Raw genomic sequence first — 4,809 nt, forward strand, 5'->3', positions numbered from 1 at the left:
CAAGTGCATGACGTTTTTTGGTTTGTACTTAAATTACAGGGATGGAAAAATCCTACCTGCATTTTTTTTAAAAATGGAATTATTAAAACTTGTTCTTGCCCTAATAGGTAGGTTGTGAAAGTTGTTCCATCCAGCTTGACATCTCTTGTGATATCAAAGTAGTGGGATGAGTTGATTATGTAAAAGTGTCTAATGCTTTTTATTAAGAAGCATAAACTCTGGGATGATTTTTAATTCTTTTATTCATAAATCATCAATTAACTAGTGCTGTAAAACACCCAAATGAGATTCCATTTAAGAGTGGAAGGAATGCATCCTGCTCTTTACCTAAAAGCTTACCTGCCTTCCCCAACAATGGGTTAAGCTGTGTAATTGTACCCTAGGGTAAGGAATGCTACTAACAACCATACCAGGAGGAAGAGCCCTGCATATGCTTAGTTTAGCTGTGCTCGATCACCTTCCAAAAAGAAAAGGAGTACTTGTGACACCTTAGAGACTAAAGAGTGAGACTTGCACCCTGTACAGCTCGCTTGCTGAATAGAATTCAGCAAGCATTTTGCTGAACCAATTGCTTTAAATGTGTTCGCCAGATTGTTGTATGAGGTGTTGTTGTAGCCATGTTGGTCCCAGGATATTAGAGACACAAGGTGGGTGAGGTAATTTTTTTTATTGGACCAAAAGGTACTGCCTCACCCACTGGGTCTCATTAACTGATTGAAATTCAGACTGGGAAGGAAGAAAATCTTTGTTGTTACTGCAAGAAATGTGTCCAGGAGCCACCCTCAAGAATAACAAGGGTTGTAAATTAAGAATTTTAAATAAGAGTTACCATAATCATTAGAAATGAACCTGGCTTGTTCATCCAGCAGATGCTTAAAGGTCTGGTCTTGTTTCCATTGAAATCTTTAGCAAAAATCCCATTGATTTCAATGGTAGCAGGATCAGGCCTTTAGTGGCTACTCTAGAAAACGTTGGTCTTGTTCCCCCCCACTGCCCCAACCTCTGAAGATTAGCATAACTTCCGTTGACATAAATGGGAGCTGTGGGAGCTCAGCATTTGTGAAATCAGACCCAAGGCACCCAAAATCAGATTCCAGTGCAGAGCACCCACAACTTCAGCTGAAATCAAAGGTAACTGCAGGTGCTCATTTGTTCTGAGGCTAAGGGTCTGAAGTGGGGCACCCAAACCAGTTGTCATTGCAAAAAAAAAAAAAATTGGATCTAAATCTCTTTGGCCATTCTGTATGTCCTGTGGTCTACACTAGGGGACTGAGACTCAGAACTCAGGCTCTGGCTTTCATTAACTTGCTTTTTGATTTTGGAGAAGACACTTCACTTTTGTGAGACAATGGGGGTGAGGTAATATCTTTTATTGCACCAACTTCTGTTGGTGAGAGAGACAAGCTCTCAAGCCAGCAGAAGTTGGTCCAATAAAAGATATTACCTCACCCACCTTGTCTCTCTAATATCCTGGGAATGATACAGCTACAACTACACCTTCATATTTTACTTTTGTATCAGTTTTAACCAATTGTAAATTAATTGTCTCAGGAATCTCATTTAGGCTAAATAAATATTTATAAATCACTTTGCATTCCTCAGATGCTAGAAGTGTAAAACTTGTTATAAAGAGCTGTCACATTTCAGACCAATGATTGACATGAGACTGGCCTTGAGCAGAAGAATGCACTGTTTTGTGGATCTATTTTGTTACACTGGTTAGTTGTCCAGTCATCTGAAGGGAACGTTTCACATTTACTGAAGATAGCTTGAATGTTATAAGAGATAATCTTATAATTAATCTTAGATAAGGACGTGTAAGGGTAGAATATTTAAAAACAAAAGACCACGTGTGAATGAAAATCTGCAACAATCAAGCAGTCACATTAACTTTTCTCATTGAGAACCTTTTTTTACTGACCTTTCAGAGAAGCAACTTTCTCCTACCAGTGCCTTGTCTTCTAAACCTTCTCTCATTTTGCAGTGCCTGACAAAGCAATCAAGTTGTTTTAACTGTCTGAATTTACATTCTGAAGTGCAAGTGCAGTGTTATCCGTAGTCAGAATTGATATGGATATTATTTCTAATTGAACCATTCTAAACTCCAAATGGGTGATTATTTAGGTGACAATAATAGAGCACTTTACAACTAATCTCGCTAGAAACATGTAATTTGTATGTCACAGGTTTTTTTGTTTTGTCTTGGTAAATGCAGATTGTAACTCAAACAAAGCAAGAAGGCTGTAGACATTTAAAAAAACAAAAAAACTGAGAGCATGCTCTAGTGTTGTGCCTAGAACAAAGAGCCGGCAACTCCTGAGTTCTAATCATTGCTCTGGCACTAACTTCCTCTGCGGTTTTTATAAAGTTGCTTCGGGCCAGATTTTTCAGATGTGGGTGCCAAAGATAATGAATGATCATGCATTATTTTGAAAGCCAGATTCCATCAGCCAAGTACACAACACTATTTGTACATGATGTACATAAGCAGAGAGAAATGCATTCAGTTTTAAATGTTCAAATTTCAAACAAATATAATCAAGGGGGGAAAACTTCTAGGCAATAAAAAGGGAATTCACAAGCCAAAGCAATTAAGTTGGAAGGCAAAGTATATTACATTTTTTTTTAAAAACCTAGCATTTTAAACTTATTTTCAATGTCTCCAGAGCCTTTTGCTGTAGAGAGAACCCCAAATGGGAGGGGAGTTTTTTTCTTTCTTTATGATGTATAAAGAAGTTGAAAGGTTTTGTCAATATAATTTTTCTGCTTTGTTGCTGCTGTTTGCTAGAGATTCAGGTCTTGTTACCCTGTTCTTCCAGGAAGAATAGGGTAACATCAGGATCATGACATGAGCCCCAAGGAAGTAAAACCTGGGTAACTGCAAAGAGAAGGGATGTTTAGGCAGATTGTTGAATACTTTGTTTTGTTTTGTTGCTTTTTAACTCTTATCTAGCAAACAGCTGGGAAGAATGACCTCTTTGTTAAATTTCCACCAAGTGCGTGTGGGGAAAATGCTTCCATCCTAGTTCTTTGGTCCTTCAAAGAGACCAAAACAGAGAAACGAAGAAAGTATTTAATATTTCTAAGGTAATAAAAAACCCATACCACTTCCAGTCTTTATCCTTCTATCAGGCCTTCTCTACTCATCTAGAGTTCTCTACCTATGGCCCCATCCCCATTATCTGAGCAGCTACATCATAAAGAAGCAAAAAAGGCCAGCCATTTTCATTCTGTCCAAGTTACTGATAAAATAGGCAAATAAATTGAAACCGCTGGTGTTGAGGACAAACCTTCATATGCTTAGTTTAGTGTGGATCTATCACCTTAGAGCAAGGGTGTTTTGTATTATTATTTTTTTTAATTAATTTTGCCAAGTTGCAGCAGCAGCTTCCTCTCCAATAGTAAATGAAGCTTTCAGGAGACCACATCTTCTGTATTCCAGTTCTGATCTTAATGTAGATTTTAATAGTCAATCAAGATGCTTGCTAAATTATAGTACTGTACATTAGGTCTATTCCTGCACTGCTGTAGAAATCTTGATCATTTGGTTTTTATTACTTTTTTGATTTAATGAACAGAAAACATTAAAGCTAAATGCAAAACAGCTATATAAAAATGTTCAGAAATCCAGAAAAATGACAGACATAGCTGTGGAAAATACTTACCAAAGCCATTGTCCCTGGTAAATGCCATTAACTTCGATCGAATGCTTCTGGTGGCCTTCATTTTTTTCCCCCCCTCTCTCCTACATTCCTTTTTCTATGTTCAGAATGTTCAAACTGTACATCAGTATCTCTTGTCACATGGCTATAAAAATAACTCACTCCAGCCCGTCTTGTTTATTAGGCCAGGATTCAAAAGTCAGAAATGATTAATCACCCAACCTTCTATCATATAAATATAGCTGCTATAAAATGAAAAAAAATCTATAAAATTCCCCTATAGTTAAAGAATCTGACTAGACCACCGGCTGTAAGAATCTATCAAAAGTGCTAGTTATCCTACAGAAATGGTGTAGAGCACTACAAGTTACTGCAGTGTTTGGAATCAATACCATATTTTTGGTACTGACAGATGAATGTGTATAAAGTGCATTGGCTATGAAATGCACTAGGACATCACCCATTTTTTCATTAGTTATGAAAATGGAGCCAAAAATGAATGTGAGCAGGAGTAAATGTTGCGAAGTCAACAGTGAAAACAGCTTTTAACCCAAACTGGACAGTGGATTTTCTTTTTATTATGCCACCTCATTTAAATGCAAATCCTTTGTGTTTAATATGCAAAATCACTCTCTCTGTCTGTAAGGTCATCAACATGAGGTGCCACTTTGAATCAAAGCGCAGTAACTTCAATGGGGCCTATCCTCCTGGCAGTGTTGCAAGACGTGACAAAAGTGAAAATCTGAAGTCTTCATATCACATTTCAAACGTCATTCTTACAACATCAGCGACTGTAAAGGGAAAAGCAACAGCCACTTCTCTTTGGATAATGTTGGTACTAGCTAAAAAGAAAAGGCCTTTCCTGGTTGCCACGCTTGTGAAGGAGTGCCTGTTGGAAATGCTAGAAGAGCTTTCTGCTGGAGATGAAAACAAATATGACATTGTGAACTGTGTGAAGGCAAGTTCCCCTGTCTGATTCCACGGCACTGTGAAGATTGGAGGTAATTTACAAGGATTGTTTCAGCACTGCTTTCCGAGTTAAAAAACAACCCGCCAAATACGTGTCTCTTGCAGTGATGAATCAAACAATTTAAGTGACACTGCCCAGCTATCACTGTTTGTTAGAGTTTATGATTTTATGCTGTCT

This window comes from Chelonia mydas, chromosome 1 (assembly GCF_015237465.2).
Source record: "Chelonia mydas isolate rCheMyd1 chromosome 1, rCheMyd1.pri.v2, whole genome shotgun sequence".
NCBI classification, from domain to species: Eukaryota; Metazoa; Chordata; order Testudines; family Cheloniidae; genus Chelonia; species Chelonia mydas.